Raw genomic sequence first — 22,648 nt, forward strand, 5'->3', positions numbered from 1 at the left:
ATGCAAACTATCTTTTTTAAACTGCAATTTTGAAAAAATATTCTCACTGTAAAGATATCTGATCAAGTAAGTTATAAAGGTCAGTAAGCTGTATTTCAGATTGTTTAATCCTGGCGCCGACATATCTCCAATTCCTGTTCTGTGACAATATGACACTGAATTACAATATAGAGAGTGTCACTGATGCCACACAAAAAGGAAAAGGAAAAGAAAGTTATGAACACAAAACCAGATCAATAACGAAATACTTTCTAGCGGTGAATATGTTCAGAGCTTCTTTTCTCCGGGACTTTGAAATCTTTCATCTTCGCGCCGACGGGTCATAAACTCCTCTGAGATCATAATGACTGTGAATATTATAATATACATATTCACACTATATCCCGGGGGGGAAACAGAGTTAGATACCAGAAGCTGCTGACATTACATATAAATATTTAGTCTTCGTGCCGACGGGTCATAAACTCCTCTGAGATCACAAAGACTGTTAATATTATAATATACATATTCACAGTATATGATCCCAAGGGGGAAACAAAGTAACAACCAGAAGCTCGTGACGTTAAATATAAATCTTTAGTCTTCGCGCCGACGGGTCACCAACACCTCTGAGGTCAAGTACAGTGTCAATATTATAATATACCAAGACACACTATATGAGCTCAAAGGAACCAGAACAGGAGCAATGTTTCCTGTATTCTGTCTGTTTCTGAAAACAAGCTGCTGACGTTACAGAAAAATGGCAAAAGCAACCAATAACACTTTTTTCTAAATACAAATGTTTAAATATTGACAAATTGCTACGTATTATAAATATCTACTATGCCATAATCAAACAACTTACAACTCTGGAATATGTTTTGTTGCCGCAAAACAAGAATCCGAAGGAGATGCATCAGTTTTTCATGTGGATGATGTCATCAGTGATGTCATTGAGATGTCATCAGGGATGTCATCAGTGATGTCACTGACCATGTCATGAATGATGTAATATGTGACGTCATGAGCAGTGCATTGCTGGTGCGCGAGTTATAGTTAGTTGAACTAACTATAACGGTGGAATTTCTATGGTTTTTTAAGAGTGAAATGTCAAGCTAACTATAACATCCCTGAAACCTATGTTTTTTTCAGTGAATTTCTAAGGTTTTTTAAATGCTCATTACTAAGTATAACGTACCTCAAACCTATGGTTTTTTTCAGTGAATTTCAATTGTTTTTTAAATGCTAATCTCTAACTATAATGACTGTAAAACCTATGGTTTTTTCAGTGAATATATATATCTACATATATATATATGGTCGCGGATCCACTGAGGATCTGACAGTCCCTGTGCTGAAATCTGATTCAACCAGGAAGTGTTGGTCCCACACAAAAAACATTTAGAAAGAAAAGGAGGGGCAGGGTAGGAATACAGGGCCAAAAAGCATTTAAAAAATAATAATTGCTTCAGTGCCTGTGACGTAGCCATGAATCCTTAGCAAAAATTTTTAAAAACAAGCTTGATCTCCTGCGCTTCTTTACATTATAGCCACTGGGAGAGCCAGGTCATGGTGTTCATTGCGGCTTTAAGAAAAAAGGAGAGGCACATGGTGCCCCCCCTCCTTGGGCTTAATTATGCTCCAGGGACCACCACCTCCCTGGGGCTTAATTATAATAATGCGCCGGCCACTCAGACCACTGAGCCCTGGGGACTACCACCTCCCAGGGGCTAATTTCAAAGAAATGGGGGAGCCCTGCAGACCCCCCAGATTTAAAGAGACCTTCAACTTTCCGGGGCTCTAAATAAATTAACTAGTGGGGCAGCTCAGACCTCCCAAGCCTTAGGAACCACAACCCTAGGGCAAGGTTAAATATGGAGTAGGGGGCTGCATGGACTCACTGGCACCCCAGAGACCACCACCTCCCTCTGGCTTTTTTTTTTTTAAAAAGGAAGTGGTTCATGCAGCTCCCCGCCCATGGGCTGCTCTCAGCCCCAGGTACCACAACCTTCCCAGGTTGGCCCATGCAAACAAAAGGAGGGGGCCGCACAGCCCCCCTCCTAGAGCCATACATGGCCCTTAGGGACTGCCACACCCCAAGGCCGGCTCCTGCTATGTCCCAGGTGCCCAAGGATGGAGCTACCATTCTAGCAACTCCCTCCATGCAACAGCAATGAAGGCTCCCGTAGTAGGCAAGGAGCTGGCTGCGTCTGTAGGGGCCTTCAGGCTCCCCCTCAGTCCAGGGGAAAAGAGCAGAAAGATGCACGAAAATGTCAGAACCGAGCAGATAAAGGCAGAATAAAGGTCAGAAACTAACAGAAAGAGGCAGAATAAAGGTTAGCAACAAGCAGAAACAGGCGCAATAAAGCGCAGCAAAGAGCAGAAAGATAAAAAATAAAGTTGAGAAATGAGCAAAAAAAGACAGAATAAAAGTCAGTAATGAGCTGAAAGATGCTAAATGAAGGTGAGAAATGAGCAGAAAAAGGCAAAATAAAGGAGGTAGAATAAAGTGTCAGAAGGGAGCAGAGAGAGGCAGAATAAAAGTCAGAAAGAAGTAGAAAGAAGTGGAAAGAAGCAGAATAAAAGTCAGCAATGAGCAGAAAGAGGCACAATAAAGGGGAGAAACAAGCAGAAAGATGCAGAATGAAGGTCAGAAGGGAGAAGAAAGGGGCAGAATAAAGGCCAGAAGGGAGCAGAAAGAGGCAGAATAAAGGTGAGAAAAGAACAGAAAGAGTCAAAATGAAGGTGAGAAATGACCAGGAACAGGCAGAAAAAGGGCAAGAAAGACACGCAGAAAGAGGCAAAATAGAGGTCCGAAACAAGCAGCAAGAGACAGAATAAAGGTCAGAAACAAGCAGAAAGAGGCAGAATAAAGGTCAGAAACAAGCAGAAAGAGACAAAGTAAAGATCTAAAACAAGCAGAAAGAGGCAGAATAAGGGTCAGAAGGCAGCAGAAAGAGGCAGAATAAAGGTCATAAGGGAGCAAAAAGAAACTAAATAGCGGTCAGAAACCAGCAGCACGAAGCAAAATAAAGGTCAGATATGAGCAGAAAGAGGCAAAATAAAGGTCAGAAGTGAGCTTAAAGAGGCAAAATAATGGGCAGATTGAGCAGAAAGAGGCAAAATAGAGGTCATAAACAAGCAGGAGAAAGGTCAGGAGAATGCAGGAATAACGGACAGGAATAACAGGCAGAAAGAGACAAAATAGAGGGCAGGACAGAGGAGAGAAGAGCAGAAGAATGAGCAGAAAACTAGTGGAGGAGGCACAATACCAAAGCCAGCAGAGGGTAGTAGACTATAGGCATGCTGGATAGGAGGGCTATCACAGGGGGAGCTGGCAGGGGGACCTGCTCCCATGTGCTCCCCTACCTTTGAATGGCAAACTCATTAGCAGACCCACTCATACACTCATGTACCCACCTACAGAGCTGCTTAAACACCCACTTGAAGATCCATTCAAGCACTTATTAACCCAATCACAGGCCCACTGAGACTCACACACACACTCATATCCCCACTCAGAGAATCACTCCCACACCCACTCACACACTCTTACATCCACTCACAGACCCACTCAGAGACTCACACAGCCACTCACAGATCCACTTAGACACTCACACATCAACTCACAGACCCACTCAGAGACTCTCACGTGATTTCACAGACCCATTCAGACACTTATCCACCCATTCACAGACCCACTCAGAAACTCATACACCCATTCACAGATGCACTCAGAGAGTCATACACCCACTGACAAACCCGCTCAGACACTGACTCACCCACACACAGACCCATTCAGAAACTCATGTAACTGCCTTATATTCATTTCCATTTGCTCAATTGCGTAAAATTTTAACTCTTTCCAGTTGCCTCCATGTGCCTTTACCATATGCTTGGCAATGGTGTTGCTTATGTCAATGTTAATCGTCGCTCTTACATGTTCCAATATACGTTTTTTTAACTCGCAGATGGTGCTTCCAATATATTTTAATGGACATGGGCATTCCACTGTATAAATCACAAACTGACTTTTGCATGTTATTAATTGATTTATTTTACACATTTTTTTGTTGAACATTTCAGTTTCTTTTATATTCCTTGCTATTGTGCAAACTTTACACTGTAAAGTTTGCACAATAGCAAGGAATATAAAAGAAATTGAGCAAGTGGAAATGAATATAAGGGGCCGTGATAGAGAAAAGATTCTACGATAGAAAGAATCCAAACATATTATCAACTTTCGTACACTGACCCCGATGGGATTAAATCAAGACGAAGAATTACATTCACATTTATAATGAATCAATGACCTAGACTCTCAGATATCCAACTTAATACAGACTGGTTGAAATAACCCTTTAGAATTGGGACTTAAGGATTACACAATAATTATTGCTCCTACTGGTTTCCCTGTGATGATTTTAATTTTTCTTATTCTTAAAAATCATATGTATATACACATATTGAATTGAGATGAAATTGAGAGATTATTGTTGAACTGATAGAGTAGAAATTTGCAAAAAATGAGTATAAGTATATAAAAATTGGTTTCTTATGACCCACTGGAGGGTTGAGCATATAATTACATATGGCGGAATTTAATAGCTATATGGAGGCAATATTATCGCTACAAATGATTGGTTTATTAATAAGGCCCACTGGAGGGCTGGACCTCTTTGGCCATTAACAACTTGTGCAACATAAAGGGACATAATTATACATTTGCCAAATTAATAGTGGCCTTAATCAGATACTCAAAGATTTATTGCAATAATATCGATTGTTCTGTTCAACATGCATGAATGTCTCTTAAATTTGAAAAATCGGCTAAAATTGGTTAATACAGATGAAATATGTATTAAATAATGGAAGAGATGCTATTTTAAAAAAACCACAGATGCCACAAAGCAAAGCGAAAAGTTACAGGAAGTGATGTCAACCTGTTTAAAAAGATACAGCAATGACGCGCTTTGTTTGTTGTTTCCCGTGAGCAAGGTCTCGGTGGAGACCGAAACGCGTAGGGGTTGCTGGCTTGCTCGAAATAAACATTTATGGAAAAGCACAATGGAATGAAGTAAATTAATGGTCAGACAACTGCGAGTGCATGAGGAATCCCAATCGGGAATCAAAAGCTGAAAAACAAATATATATATATATATATATATATATATTCACTGAAAAAACCATAGGTTTCACACATGTTATAGTTAGCGGAAATTTTACGAGATAAAAAACCAATGAAATTCCCCCGTTATAGTTAGTGCAGGCAACTATAACTCACGCGACCGCAATCCTCTGCTGATGCTAATACTGTATTTAGACACTTATTTGCCCATGTCTTCTTCCATACATTTTTAGCTATACATATATTACAAATATTTTTTTTTCATAAAGACACATATGTCATCAGCAGAAGATTGCGGTCGCGTGAGTTATAGTTGCCTGCACTAACTATAACGGGGGAATTTCATTGGTTTTTTATCAGTAAAATTTCCGCTAACTATAACATGTGTGAAACCTATGGTTTTTTCAGTGAATTTGCAAGGTTTTTTAAATGCTAATTCCTAACTATAACGTGTGTGAAACCTATGGTTTTTTCAGTGAATTTGTACGGTTTTTTAAATGCTAAGTTCCTTTACGCCATTCGTGGCGTGCGCGCCCACTTAACGCAGTTCGTTCCGTGCACGCATGGTGCGCTTCGCGCACCGTGCGCACACAGTGAGCACGCGGTGCGCTTCGCGCACCTCGCGCCCACTTTACGCAGTTAGTGCCGTGCACGCACGGTGGGCACGCGGTGCGCGCACATGGAGGACATATGATGCACTTCGTTTTGAAAGGTAATATTTTAATTTTTCGTATATTTTATAAGCCATGCACAAATGGTGCCCTTCGGGCACCATTTGCACACGGGGTGGAGAGAGTGTGGATAATTTTTTTTGTATTATTTTTTTAAAAAATATTTTAGTTTATCTCAGGTGTAATAGGCCATGCACAATTGGTGCTCTGCGGGCACCAATTGCACACGGGGTGGAGAGAGTGTGGATAATTTTTTTTTTTTTTTAATTTTTTACCGTACGCGTACGGTAAGCGTAATCGGCAAAATTACCGAAAAAATAAAAATTCCGTTTTTGGCCTTGGGGGATCTTTGGGGACTCCCTCAACATGGCTATGTGTGTGGGAGCTGTCTAAACAGCCCCTTTACATGTTTTTGGGCTTTATATTTTAAAAATCACTCTCAGTGCGAGAGAGAAAATGGCGGCCGCCGCTTCCTGGTTTCGGCCGATTCGAATGTTTACTAAGATCTAAGAGCCAATCAGAATCGCGCTCGCGCACGCCACCGTACGCGTACGGTAAGCGTACCGTAAGCGCACCGTCAGCTGGCTCAGATATATATATTGATTTAAAGGCTATTTTCTCAGAATCTACTGAACAGATTTACACCAAACCTACAAAAGGCACTTCCTTGACCTGAGGACTACCTCTCTGCCAAATTTCTAGTAATTCTGTTCAGCCGTTCGGGCTGTAGCCCTGTCTAAAGGTCCTATGGAAAAATGCATGGGAAAAACGCGTTTTGGGACCCCCCTTTTATCTCAGCCCCCGCTTGACGAATCCCCCCGAGACTTTCAGGGTAGGAGCGTAGCGTAGCGCCCCACCTATTTTGAAACATTCGCGAGGATTCGTCGACCGGCGCCAAAGTTATTCAAAATAGAATGTTGCGGATTTCCTATGGAAACGTGGTCCTAACTATAACTACCTACTGGCGACCGCCAGTAGGTAATATATATATATATATATATATATATATAATCTACTGGCGGTCGCCAGTAGATAGTTATAGTTAGGACCGTGTTTCCATAGGAAATCCGCAACATTCCATTTGGAATAACTTTGGCGCCGGTTGATGAATCCTCGCGAAATTTTCAAAATAGGTGGAGCGCTCCGCTCCGCTCCTACCCTAAAAGTCTCGGGGGGATTCGTCAAGCTGGGGCTGAGAAAAAAGGGGGGTCCCAAAATGCATTTTCCCCATGCAATTTTCCATAGGGACCTTTAGTCCAAGGTACAGCCCGAACTGCTGAACAGAATTACTTGAAATTTGGCAGAGAGGTAGTCCTCAGGTCAGGGAAGTGCCTTTTGCCTATGGTTTTTTCAGTGAATTTCTGAGGTTTTTTAAATGCTAATTCCTAACTATAACGTGCCTGAAACCTATGGTTTTTTCTGTGAATATATATATATATTCACTGAAAAAAACATAGGTTTCAGGGGTGTTATAGTTAGCTGGACTTTTCACTTGTACAAAACCTTTGAAATTCCCCCGTTATAGTTAGTTCAGCTAACTATAACTCGCGCGCCCGCAATGCACTGCTGATGAGGTCACATATTACATCACTCATGACATGGTCAGTGACATCACTCATGACATCACTGATGACATCTCAAATGACATCACTGATGACATCACTGATGACAGCATCCAGTGAATGTGTGTTTTTCTGAAAATTAAATATGTTTTATATATGTATATCTCAAGGTCGATGGAAGAATAAATGGGTATATAAGTGTCTAAATGGATGATTTGTTTTTGAAAAATTGATTGTGTAACTGACTGATTAAGTGTATCATAGTGAATACATGGCTTAGTGAGTAATGTTTAAATATGTAAATATCTGTATCAGTCTCTCACTTTGTGTATAAGTGGCTGCATGGGTTGGTGAGTAGCTACATGGGTGTCTATATAGGTTATTAGTTGGTTTTTTGAGTATCAGTCTGAGTGTCTGCATGGTTTGGTGGGTGGTATTACGTAGTGCATAGGTGCATGAATGAGTGACTCACTGTTTGTATGTGTTGAAGACAGCATGTGTGCAGGACTGTATGGGTGGATGAGTGTGTGTATGGGTGTGTTAGTGAGTGAATGACTGTCTCAATAGTGTTTTTATGAGTAACTACATATGTTTTAAACTAGTATATGTGACTATTGGTGTATATAAGTGAGTATATGTGAGAGTGAGAGATTGAAAGAGTTCCTGTATGAATAAGTATGTGTTTCTATAAGTGATTGTTTAAAAGACTAAGTATGTGTAAGTTTCCGTAGAAGTAAGTGTGGTGGTGTGTGTATAACTGTATATGCAAGTAAATCTATGTTTGATTCTTTATTAGCATGAGTGACTATGTGTGTGAGTAACTCTATGGATGAGTGGCATTTTGTAAGAGGATGTATAGGTGTATGAGTACATATGATGAGTGAGTACATGTATGAGTGACTGTATAGGACTGTTGGTGAATGAGTGGATGTGTATGTGGATCTTAGAATTACTGAAGAGGTTGTTGTAACTGGTATTGGTATGTCCATTGTTTTGAAAATTTTAGTCTCTATTTTTGAATGTGTGTATCAAAGGTTATATTAGGGTGAGAGGAGGTCTGCCACTCTATCACAAGGATGATGTCATCAGTGATGTCATTTGAGATGTCATCAGTGATGTCATAAGTGATGTCACTGACCATGTCATGAGTGATGTAATATGTGACGTCATCAGCATTACATTGTGGGCGCGCGAGTTATAGTTAGCTGAACTAACTATAACGGGGGAATTTCAATGGTTTTGTACAAGTGAAAAGTCCAGCTAACTATAACACCCCTGAAACCTATGGTTTTTTCAGTGAATTTCGGAGGTTTTTTAAATGCTAATTCCTAACTATAACGTGCCTGAAACCTATGGTTTTTTCTGTGAATATATATATATATATATATATAAATATATATATATATATATATATATATATATTCTACTGGCGGTCACAAGCAGGTAGTTATAGTTAGGTCGAAGAGGTCGAACATTTGAAATCAATGATACAATCACATGTGAATTGCAATTTGTAGTTTATCTTATCGAATGTTTTTGTGGCAAACGCTACATAGGTTCCACCATCTGTCCGTTGAAAAAGCGTATATTAGAACACATTCGAGCAATCCAAAATAAAGATATAACCCATGCTATAGCCAAGCATCTGCAAAGTCACACTGGAAAAACCTGGCAAGATATCAGATACTCGGGCCTAGCGACCATCTTTGAACATGAAAGAGGAGGAAATAGAATTCAAAAGTTTAGACGCTTGGAGTCCAAATTAATAATCCGCTTCAAGACGAGGAGCCCATTGGGGCTCAATGGAGACGAGGAATTGTATGTACATCTGTAAACAACAAACTCTGAAAATCGATTTCTGAACATGGACAAATTTGAACTCATTCCAGATGTGTTTGATTGCTGCTCTTTATATCACTGTAAATATGAATACATGAATTGATTGCAAAATCATGATGAATTGAAGAAAATATTGAAAATCATTGTCAGTAAAAGCTTTTGTCCATTGCTTGCCCTGCTGCTGGGCATGGTGTGGGACACCGGTTGAATTAAGGAGCTTTAAACGTCACTCAGCCGAGATCTGTTTGACACTCAGTCATTAAACAATTGTGAGCAAATGCTCTATTTGTGAGCCCAAAAAAGCGCATATATTAGCGGTCACGCAATTTGTGTCATCTAGAGTGATAAATTTAAATCACCTCGTATGGGCTTAACAATTTAGGTGTTTAAACAATGCCCTTGATATACCGGTGCCAAACGCCCATGTCGGGCAGCAGCGCAAGTATGGATTGGTAGCACGTAATCGTGCATGGTGAAGTAAATAAACTACCATGCCCACAATGCCTCATTATGGGATAGCCTGGTGCTGTGGTATAAAATGGTGAAATAAACACAGGACGTAAGTAACTACCGTGATCAGGAACTGTGAAAGTTGAAAACACGTAGGTGGAGAGAAGGAATAGGTCATTAAAATTGAGTTGAAAAATCCAGGAGGAGTGAGGTGTATTTTGTTCAAGTTGTATTGATAAAATTGCGAGGTTGTCCTTACCTCGCCGCTGGCACCAGTTACTAAGAGCTCCTCCCATCAAGGACGATTTGCTGTATATATATATATTATATATATATATACATATATATATATATATATATATATATATATATATATATATATATATATATATATATATATATATATATATATATATATATATATATATATATATATTTTTTTTTTTCGCTCCCTGGTTGCACCAGCCCAACGCACACATGAACGGTGCTAGTCACGGCGAGGGTGCTCCCGCCTTCAAAATCAGCTCCAAACTGCCATTCGGTAATCATACCCATTCACAGAAGACAGCACTCACGGGGGAGAGTTCCAATGATGTATTTATTTCGGGAACTCTGGGCGCACAACAGACGCGTTTCGGCAGGTCGCCTTTCTCGATGTTTAGCATGTATTTTGTATCGAATAAAGCTTTACCTACCTACCATATATATATATATATATATATATATATATTACCTACTGGCGGTCGCCAGTAGGTAGTTATAGTTAGGACCCTGTTTCCATAGGAAATCCGCAACATTCTATTTGGAATAACTTTGGCGCCGGTCGACGAATCCTCGCGAAATTTTCAAAACTAATGGGGCGCTACGCTCCGCTCCTACCCTGAAAGTCTCGGGGGAATTCGTCAAGCGGGGGCTGAGAAAAAAAGGGGGTCCCAAAACGCGTTTTCCCCATGCATTTTTCCATAGGACCTTTAGACACAGCTACAGCCCGAACGGCTGAACAGAATTACTTGTAATTTGGCAGAGAGGTAGTCCTCAGGTCAAGGAAGTGCCTTTTGTAGGTCTGGTGTAAATCTGTTCAGTAGTTCCTGAGAAAATAGCATTTAAATCAATATATATATCTGTAAGCGCGCTCCGAGCGCGCACCGTAAGCTTACCGTACGCGTACGGTGCCGTGCGCGAGCGCAATTCTTATTGGCTGTTAGATCTTAGTAAACATTCGAATCGGTCGAAACCAGGAAGTGTCGGCCGCCATTTTCTCTCTCGCACTCTGAGGGGTGGAGGAAAAACAAAGTTGGATATCATAAAAAGGGGGCAGGCTAGACAGCTCCTAACCACCTAGCCTTGGTTATGGTGTGCCAGAAGGCCATCCAAGGCCAAAAAATTATTATTATTTTTTTTTTTTTAAACGCCGAATACGCTACGCGTACAGTAAAAATTTAATAAAAAAAAAAAAAAATTCCATATTTTCCCCCCCCCGTGTGCAAAAGGTGCCCACAGGGCACCTTTTGTGCAAGGAATATTATTCTTCAAAAATTTAATAGAAAACCTTTCACAACGAAGCGCATAATATGTCCTCCGTGTGCGGACGGTGCGCGAAGGGCATCGTGCGTACATGGCCCATCCAGCGTAACGTGGGCACGGCACTAACTGCGTTAAGTGGGCGCGCGGTGCTTCACTGTGCACGCACGGAACGAACTGCGTGAAGTGGGCGCGCACGGCACGAACGGCGTAAAGTAACTTAGCATTTAAAAAAACGTACAAATTCACTGAAAAAACCATAGGTTTCACACACGTTATAGTTAGGAATTAGCATTTAAAAAACCTTGCAAATTCACTGAAAAAACCATAGGTTTCACACAAGTTATAGTTAGCTGTACATTTCACTCGTAAAAAACCAATGAAATTCCACGTTATAGTTAGTGCAGGCAACTATAACTCACGCGACCGCAATCCTCTGCTGATGCTAATACTGTATTTAGACACTTATTTGCCCATGTCTTCTTCCATTAAATTTTAGCTATACATATATTACAAATACTTTTTTTTCATAAAGACACATATGTCATTAGCAGAGGATTGCGGTCGCGTGAGTTATAGTTGCCTGCACTAACTATAATGTGGAATTTCATTGGTTTTTCACGAGTGAAATGTACAGCTAACTATAACTTGTGTGAAACCTATGGTTTTTTCAGTGAATATATATATATATATATATATATATATATATATATATATATATATATATATATGCAAAAGTCTTTTCAGGAACTCCCAAAAGAAGACAGTGGCACACCAGAGGACAACACACGGATTTATTGTGCCCACAAATGACGCGTTTCTGCGAAGCCTTTCTCAAGTGAGTTACCTGTGCCCAACCACCCTTAGAAATACAGGTCATCATTAGTAAACAGTGAAGACATATTGCAATCATCGGTAAGACTTGAGAAGGAAAGACTTATCTTTGCAATTATCAATTTCAAATTACTAAATAAATTATGGATTGTAAATTGTGAATCTTCACAGAAAATATGCTAAGAATGTATGTACTTAAAAAATTTGGTATATACACATTAATCCACAGTAGCGCGCAATATGCAATACACGTATGGCCATTAAATCATTCGATGTTGCCATCAGCGATAATCATACACAAATCATGTGCATAGATAAAAATACATCATTGTGGTTAATGTAGCCACAGTCAACTCAAATCATAAATTACCGCAAAGAGCAAATTAATTCATAAGGGTCATAATTACATATAGACCTATTAATTGGTAATGTACCTACATTTTTTTAACATTTGCTGCGCCTTGGAATAATGCATTCTAGAATGAATCATAATAAACAACATTTAATGTGGAAATCCACATAATACTCAATTACTGATGCATATGCTAATTCATTATACCTTTCCCGGAACCGTACATGATTGCATAAATTAACATAACGATACTAATTCATGATGCTGCTTCATCAATAAGGGGGGAAAGTCAGGTTCACAATTAATTGTGGTGCATAGAGGACAGTGACCAATAAAATATAACAAAACAAAAAACGAACGAATAAGCAGGGGAGTGGAATCTCAATCTGTATCTCTTGAATGCTCGCTAAGCCTAACGAGACAATGAGATAAAGGGGGAAAGGCAAATTCTTTGTACCATATCCCATCGGTCTACTGGGTAGAACCATCAGAACTGAGCTTAACTACCACTCCCTTACCAAAATGTAAAAAGTGAAAGTGATTAAAACAGCCATATTAGCTATGTCACATTTACTGAGACAGAAGGAAGGAAAATAATGTAACTCTAATATCATCCATATCCAATATAGGTTGCTAGCTCTACTCCACTATTGAGCCCATTGGGGAATTTTGTATTGAGCTCAATTATGTACCTGGATTCAGTAACACGCAGAAGTTTTTTCTCTGTCACCACCCCTAGGATGTGATAAGATTCTATCGATACCAAAGAATTTAATCAAATTTGATTTACTTTGGTGTTTTTCTTGATAATGTCTGGCAAGAGGGTAATTAAAATCTAAGTTGTTAGCCGTACTCATTGGTTGTAAAATGCGGGTCTTTAGTTGTAACTTTGTGCTGCCCACGTATTGTAAGCCATAGGGGCACTCAAGGACATAGATGACATAGTCGCTGCTGCATGTGATAAACTTGGTGATCTCTTTAGTTTTGCCCCTTCCTATGCTGTAATTCTTTCTGCTGGTACTGTGTTTACATGCCTTGCATGAATTACACTTCTTGAAACCCTTGGTCATTCCTAACCATGTGTTATTGCTGGGTTTGTTGTGGTAACTATGAATCAGATGATCCCTAAGTGACTTAGATTTTCTGTGGGTTATCAATGGTGTTTTACCAATGAAAGGGCCTATAATGGGATCTGATTCCAACAGTCCCCAGTGGCATTTCATGGTTTGTCTTATGATAGTTGACCTTGAGTTATACGTGGTAATCATCCTTGGAATGTTCACCTCACTTCTTTTATTTGCTTTGTTCGAAAAGAGTGCCTCATTACGTGTGACTTCTTTGGTCTTCTTGCTGGCCGTAGAAATAACTTTGTCCTAATAACCTTGTTGTCTGAATCTACTCTCCATGATTTGTTGTTCTTTAGAAAAAAAAACTACCGTACTACAGTTTCTGCGTGCCCGCAGAAACTCGCCATAAGGAATACTATTGCGTAGGGGTACCGGATGATTACTATTAGCATGAATCAAGGTAATTCCCGCCGTGTCTTTCCTAAATAGGCTAGTTACCATCTGTTTGTTTTCAACATTGAATCTTTTTGTGCATGGAAAGTTTCGGGGGGGGGGTTCCAACAATGTTTTTATTTTCACATGCAGGGAGCCTCAACCTTGCTGAAAACAAATTTTAAAAAAACTAACATGCTCAGGTATACACTAATATACACACTCATGGACCCACTCAGGCAGTCACACATCTATTCACAAACCCACTCAGAGACTCATGCAGCCACTCACAGATACACTCAGGCCCTCACATACCCATAGACAGACTCACTGAGACACTTATGCACCCAGTGAGAAACTCACTCAGAGATGTTTGCACCCACTCACAGACCCATTCAGGCACTCATGCACACACTCACAGATCCACTTAGAGACTCCCAAACCCTCTCACAGACACGCTAAGAGATTATTGCCCCCATACACAGATCCACTCAACACTCATGCACACACGCACCCAGATACTCATGCACTCAATAACAGACCCACTCAGACACTCACACATCTAGAAACAGACCCACTCAGAGACTCACACACCCTCTTACAAACCCTCTAACCACTCCCAGACCCATTCACAGACAGACTCATGCACCCATTTACAGACCCACACAGAGACTCACATACCCACTCACACTCTCACTCATACACTCACACCCAGTCACAGACCCACTCAGACACTCATGCACAAAGTCAGAGACCCACTCAGAGACTCACATACTCAATCACAGATCTACTCAGACACTCAAACTCCCACTCGGAGACCCTACCCAGATGCTTGTGCACCCACTGAGAGACCCACTGAGATACTCTTTCACTGACTCAGATACTCATGCACCCCTCACAGATCAACTCAGAGACTCATGTACCCACTCACAGACACACTCAGAGACTCACACACTCACTCACTCACATACCCACTCAGAGACACATATACCTTACCACTGATGTGATCACTCAGAGACTCATGTATCCACTCCGGGAATTACATACTCACTCAAAGACCCACTCAGAGACTTATGCACCCACTCACTCAAAGACTCACAACATTGCTCATGGACCCACTCAGATACTCATGCACCCACTGTCAGAGCCAATCAAACATGTATGTACCCACTCATGGACCCACTCAGACACTCATGTACCCACTCACAGATTCACTCAGTGACTGATACACTCACTCACAGTCTCACCCAGAGACCCACATACCTACTCACAGACCCACTCATAAACTGATGCACCCAGTCATGGACCCACTCAGGCACTCATGCACCCAATAACAGACCAACTAAGACATTCATGCACCCCGTCACAGACCCACTCAGAGACTAAAGCCCCTACTCTCAGACTGACTCACACACTCATGCACCCACTCATAGACCCACTCAGAGGACTCATGCACCCACTCAGAGACCCACTCAGAGACTCATGCATCCTCTCACAGACCAACTCAGTCACTCATGCACCCACTCACAGTCTCAGTCAGGGACTCAAGCAGCTACTCACAGATCTACTCATACATTCAAACATCCACTCAGAGACCAGTGAGAGACTCATGCACTCAGTTACATACCTACTCAAAGAGTCATGCACCCATTCACAGACATACTCTTATGCATCAAGTAACAGATTCATTAAGAGACTCACACACCCACTCACATATCTACTGAGAGACTCACGCACCAACTCTCAGACCCACTCAGAGACTTGTGCACCCACTCAGATACCTACTCAGAGAGTCATGCACCCAGTCACATACTCACTCAAATTCTCAGACACTCACTCATAGACTCACTCACAGAGTCATGTACTCAAAGACCCACTCAGAGATTCATCCACCTAATGACAGACTGACTCAGACATTCATACACCCTCTCATTGACTTACTTGGACACTCATGCATCTACTCACAGGCCCATTCAGACACTAAGGCATCCACACACCGACTCACTCAGATGCTTATGTACCAACTCATAGACCCATTCACAAACTCATGCACCCACTCACAGACCCACTCATACACTCAATCACAGACCCATTCAGACACTCATGCACCCACTCACACACCCATTCATACACCCAATCACAGACCCATTCAGACACTCAAGCACCCAGACAGAGACTGACTCAGAGACTCATGCACTCCCTCACAGACCCACTCAGACACTCATGCATCCAGTCACAGACCCCAGCAGGCACTTGTGCGCCCACTCTTAGATACTAGGGCACCCACTTACAAACCCACTCAGACACTAATGCACCCAGTCAGAAACAGACTCAGAGACTCATGCACCACTCACATACCCACCCAGAAACTCATTCATCTACTCACAGACCCCTATAGATACTCATGCACCCACTCACAGACACTAGTGCACTCACCCACCCACAGACCCACTCACTCATAAACCCACTGAGAGACCCCACCCAGACACTCATGCACCCACTGAGAGACCCACTGAGACTTGCACCTATTCAGAAACTCACTCAGACACTCAATCACCCACTCACTGACCCACCCAGAGACTCATACACCAGCTCACAGACCCCCCTCAGAGACTCAAACACTCACTTGCAAACCCAGTCAGAGACTCACACAGCCCCTCACAGACCCACTGAGAGACTCATGCACCCACTCATACCCACTCGGATTCCCATGCAGGCACTCACAGACCTACTCAGAGACTTATGCACCCCACCCAGATACTCAAGGTACCCATTCACAGACACACTCAGGCACTCAAGCACACACTCACAGACATACCTAGAGACTCAAGCATCCACTCACAGACCTACTCAAAGACTGACACACCAACTCACAGAGCCACTCAGAAAGTCACTCACCCACTCACTCAGAAACTGACATATGTACTCACAGACCCACTCATGCTTATGCATCCTCTTACACATATACTTAAGACTCTCACAAAACTATTTACAAAGTAGTTGTAACATGTATAGCTTCTAAATCAGAGGAATACATCTTAAATGTGTTGTTGTGCATTAAATTTGACCTTTTGGTTTGCGGATCCATGATAGAGTCGCAACCCTGAAATATTTTTTAACAATGGATTTTAAATTAATATTATTTACTGTTCGATGGCTCTGAGCTCCTTTGTGTGCATTGTGAGTACACAGCTACACATAAGACCAGATGCAGAGTTTCAAGTTGCTGAGAAACACCCTGTTGCCTTCGTCTGTGGACTGAACTCTTTCACTTCTATAGATTCCATGAATGTCAAAACGCAGGTTGTTATTGATGATAAAGCCCATGTTATGGTCTCTGAAGAATGCAGGAACAGCTTTATTACCAGGTTTATTTTTCTAGCTTTGACAAGCTGTGGATAGAACTGATTTGACCACATTCCATTTCTGCCTTTGGCATATGTTGGAGTACACCAAGACAGTGTGAGGGAAAAGTGTCATTAATTATTATGATTTCCAATCCTATCCCAGTCAGTGTGGCTAAGTCATTGCCACCACAGTGCACAATAATAAGGTCAGGGGGTTGGGAACCCACAATGCTTTTAACCAAAGACAGCAATCGGTGCCACTTTAACCTTCTCTAGCTTATCCACATGTCCACATTAGGCAAACCCAAGACTGCAGAGAAATGTGACAGTTGGTAGAATAAAAGACAGTTAAAATGGAGAAGTGGACCTGCTTTAAGAAAAGGACATATTTGAATAGCTGGTGTAAATAATTTGATACCTAAATGTATCAAGTAAGGTAAGTATATCTGTGCTCAGCTGTGGGTAAATCTTACATAAGTTATGCTGTTGAGTATATTCTTAGATTTTCAACCAGTCAACCGCACCTGCTATAGTTGAACTTAAAGCTGGTATGCTCTGGTTGGAAAGTGTGTGAGCTTTTGACTTACTGGTACAGCAGAGTGATCCAAAGCAGATTGCTATGGCAACTGAGGCAAAGCAGTGTGGGGGAAGGGTTCTAAATGCACTGTACAGTATTTTAGAGATAACATATATTGCAAAATATGAATTTTCTAAATCAGTACAGTCATTGTATCTGAAATGAAAATGTAATTGGAAAAACATAGCACTATCATAGTAAATGCTTTAATGGACTCATGTATGCAGTATGTATGCAGTCATGGCATCGCTACAGGGCCGGGCATCTACCCACAGACACTAACAGATTGGGCTTCTTATGAGGGGACTACTAAAGGGTTAAAAAAAATGACCAATGAAAACTGGAGTGAGAAAAGGAAAAAATGTAGGGAACATTTTGAGTTGCTAACTACATCAGTATCACTGGAAAAAAGAGGGGAAATGTGCCATTACTGGTCCTTTCTTACAGAGAGTGGTACTAATCATTTTCTGTGAGAAGAAATTTGAAGTGAGTGTGTTGAAATTTGAGGATCAACAAAGCAAAATCACAGGTAAGTTAATAATGGGGACATTGATAATGTATTTCAATATTGTCAGTTATAAGTGTCAATTTAATGTAATACATGTAGAATATTAGTTATATAACCTGTAACATACATGCAAAGGCCCCTAAATCATTGATTATATATGAAGTCAAATGGATATGGGCCTAGTAATCCATCTGAACAGTAACCGTTATATATATATATATATTCACTGAAAAAACCATGGGTTTCACACACGTTATAGTTAGGAATTAGCATTTAAAAAACCTTAGAAATTCAGTGAAAAAACCATAGGTTTCACACACGTTATAGTTAGGAATTAGCATTTAAAAAACCTTAGAAATTCAGTGAAAAAACCATAGGTTTCACACATGTTATAGTTAGCTGGACATTTTACTCGTAAAAAACCAATGAAATTCCCCCGTTATAGTTAGTTCAGCTAACTATAACTCGCGCGCCCGCAATGCACTGCTGATGACGTCACATATTACATCACTCATGACATGGTCAGTGACATCACTCATGACATCACTGATGACATCTCAAATGACATCACTGATGACATCACTGATGACATCACTGATGACATCATCCAGTGAATGTGTGTTTTTCTGAAAATTAAATATGTTTTATATATGTATATCTCAAGATTGATGGAAGAATAAATGGGTATATTACGGTCTAAATGGATGATTTCTTTTTGAAAAATTGATTGTGTAACTGACTGATTAAGTGTATCATAGTGAATACATGGCTTAGTGAGTAATGTTTAAATATGTAAATATCTGTATCATTTTTTCACTTTGTGTATAAGTGGCTGCATGGGTTGGTGAGTAGCTACATGGGTGTCTATATAGGTTATTAGTTGGTTTTTTGAGTATTAGTCTGAGTGTCTGCATGGTTCGGTGGGGGGTATGACGTAGTGCATAGGTGCATGAATGAGTGACTCACTGTTTGTATGTGTTGAACAGAGCATGTGTGCAGGACTGCATGGGTGGATGAGTGTGTGTATGGGTGTGTTAGTGAGTGAATGACTGTCTCAATAGTGTCTTTATGAGTAACTACATATGTTTAAAACTAGTATATGTGACTATTGGTTTATATATGTGAGTATATGTGAGAGTGAGAGATTGAAAGAGTTCCTGTATGAATAAGTATGTATTTCTATAAGTGATTGTTTAAAAGACTAAGTATGTGTAAGTTTCCGTAGAAGTAAGTGTGGTGGTGTGTGTATAACTGTATATGCAAGTAAATGTATGTTTGATTATTTATTAGCATGAGTGACTATGTGTGTGAGTAGCTCTATGGATGAGTGGCATTGTGTAACAGGATGTATAGGTGTATGAGTACATATGATAAGTGAGTACATGTATGAGTGACTGTATAGAACTGTTGGTGAATGAGTGGATGTGTATGTGGATCTTAGAATTACTGAAGAGGTTGTTGTAACTGTTATTGGTATGTCCATTGTTTTGAAAATTTTAGTCTCTATTTTTGAATGTGTGTATCAAGGTTATATTAGGGGAAGAGGAGGTCTGCCACTCTATCACAAGGATGATGTCATCAGTGATGTCATCAGTGATGTCATTTGAGATGTCATCAGTGATGTCATGAGTGATGTCACTGACCATGTCATGAGTGATGTAATATGTGACGTCATCAGCAGTGCATTGCGGGCGCGCGAGTTATAGTTAGCTGAACTAACTATAACGGGGGAATTTCATTGGTTTTTTACGAGTAAAATGTCCAGCTAACTATAACATGTGTGAAACCTATGGTTTTTTCACTGAATTTCTAAGGTTTTTTAAATGCTAATTCCTAACTATAACGTGTGTGAAACCTATGGTTTTTTCACTGAATTTCTAAGGTTTTTTAAATGCTAATTCCTAACTATAACGTGTGTGAAACCCATGGTTTTTTCAGTGAATTTGCAAGGTTTTTTAAATGCTAATTTTTTTTTTTCTTCTATTTTTTTTAATCATATTTTTTTTTAATTTTCTTACCTTTTATAAAGACTATGGTTAAATTTTAAAAATTCTTTAATATGTTTTTTTTAATCTATTTTTTAAAATAAACATGTAAAATTTATTTGCAGTACATTTTTTCTATTTTTTTTATTATTTTTTTTAGTACGCGTACCGTAAGCTTACGGTAAGCGTACGGTTTACGCAACGCCCGTAATTTTTCTACGCTGCTTGCGTATAGTTACGCAATTTGCGTAGCCGCGCGTACTCCGCGTGGGACGCGTGCGCGCGTACGCTACACGCGCACGTTACGCGGAAGTGTCGGGTAGTGAATGTTATGCGCATGCGCGCAAGCGCGTGTCTTTTTTACGCGCATGCGCACTTTTGCCGTAAGCGTACCGTAAGCGTACGGTAGGTCATGTGATCATGAAACACAACTTTTGATTGGTTGAAACTACTTTCAGTTCTAGAACTCTCCTACACCACACCCATTCCTCTCATTTCTGCTTGTGATCCCTTAGGAGAAGGAGCTGGGTTGTCTTTGTGATACGATGGCAGAACAGCAGAGCTCTTCTGAGAGTGAGGCTAGCACTAGCAGCACTACCTTGAGGCAGAGAGCGAGGAAACAAAAGCCCTCTTATGTATGGGATTATTTTACTTTTCCTGAAGGCCAGCAAAAGGTAAATGCACCTTTAGTAACTTGTAAGCTGTGTAAGCGTGTACTTTCAAGAGGTAATCCTGACAAGAAGTATTCCTTTGGGAATCATACCATGAAGAGACACCTCAAGGATGTACACAGAAGGACACATGCTCGACTTTTTGGAGGTAACTCTTCAGAAAGTCAACCAAGCACATCCACAGCAGCTCAGCCTGGACCATCATCTGCAGGGCTGACTCCTTCTTCTGCAGGTCAGGTGAGCCCTTCGTCTGTGGGGGGAGCATCTCCTTTTGCTGGCCCTCTGGAAATTAACCCTCGATTTCTGAGGGTTGATATTCGATGCGCCTCTTGTCATGATCTCATTTGTCATAGGGAGACCAGTGTTTCCCTAGTGAACCTCAAAATAGATCAGCACACTTGTCGCTTTGACTAATTTTCCCAGTCTTTCTTTCCTCTGTCCCTGCATGAACACAACGGCTCCAACCTTATCTTTCATCTTTTTTTTACATATGTTTTTTTTTTTTTTTTTTTAAAAACACTAAAAATCAATTATCACATTACAAGGTCCTTGAGAGACTACAATTATTATTATTGACTTACCATACCCACTCAAAAAAATATTTATTCATTTGTTTTAAAAAAAAATTGCTTTAAAAATGGTTCTAGTTTTCGAAATTTTTCTATATCAATCTGAAAAAAAAGAAAAAAGTATTAATATTTTTAAAACATTTTATAATACAGTACACATATTTATATATTTTTCAAAAAATATTTTTGCCTTATTTTTGCTGTTTTCAGAATATATTGCATTTCACTATAAGTTGTGAAAGCAATTGCATTCATCATTTTACAGCGGGCAAAAAAAAATAACAATCTCAAAGATTGTATTAAAAAAGCCCAGAATCTCTTTTTACTTAAACTTAACATTATAGAAATGCATAATATTCTAAAAAAAATATCATCTAATACCAATATTTCTTTGCCAATTTGAATGCACACTTACTGCTCTTTTTTTTTGGCAAGTGAAAATCACTTTTACAGACTGACACATTATGAAACCACTTTTCAGTTTTTTTAAAAAGCCCATGTCCAAACTGCTTTTTCAGACCAGCACCATTTGTAACCTGGGTGACTACCTACACTCCAGCAAGGGCAACCAGCCTTAGTAATGCTGAATGTATTTGCATTACAGACTGAAACCTGAAAACCCCACTCGCTTCTAAATACTGTGCATGATTATACATGGAAAGGAGCTGGGTGTGTGCTAAGAGTCTGCTTCTTCCCCCAAAAAATCGCTCCCCCTTTTTCCTACTAATGCAACTGTGAAATCACCAGAGCAAAACGCAATAAATCTCTGCCTGTAATTCCTATTTCCACACAGAGTCATGTTTTCACATGAGTCCCAAAACGAAATTTCTTTGCCAATTTGAATGCACACTTACTGCTCTTTTTTTTTGGCAAGTGAAAATCACTTTTACAGACTGACACATTATGAATCCACTTTTTTGATTTTTTTAAATGCACATGTCCAAACTGCTTTTTCAGACCACCACCATGTGTAACCTGGGTGGCTGCCTACATTCCAGCAAGGGCAACCAGCCTTAGTGATGCTGAATGTATTTGCATTACAGACTGAAACCTGAAAACCCCACTCGCTTGTAAATACTGTGCATGATTATACATGGCAAGCAGCTGGGTGTGTGCTAAGAGTCTGCTTCTGCACCAAAAAATCGCTCCCCCTTTT

This window comes from Triturus cristatus, chromosome 2_1 (assembly GCF_964204655.1).
Source record: "Triturus cristatus chromosome 2_1, aTriCri1.1, whole genome shotgun sequence".
NCBI lineage: Eukaryota > Metazoa > Chordata > Amphibia > Caudata > Salamandridae > Triturus > Triturus cristatus.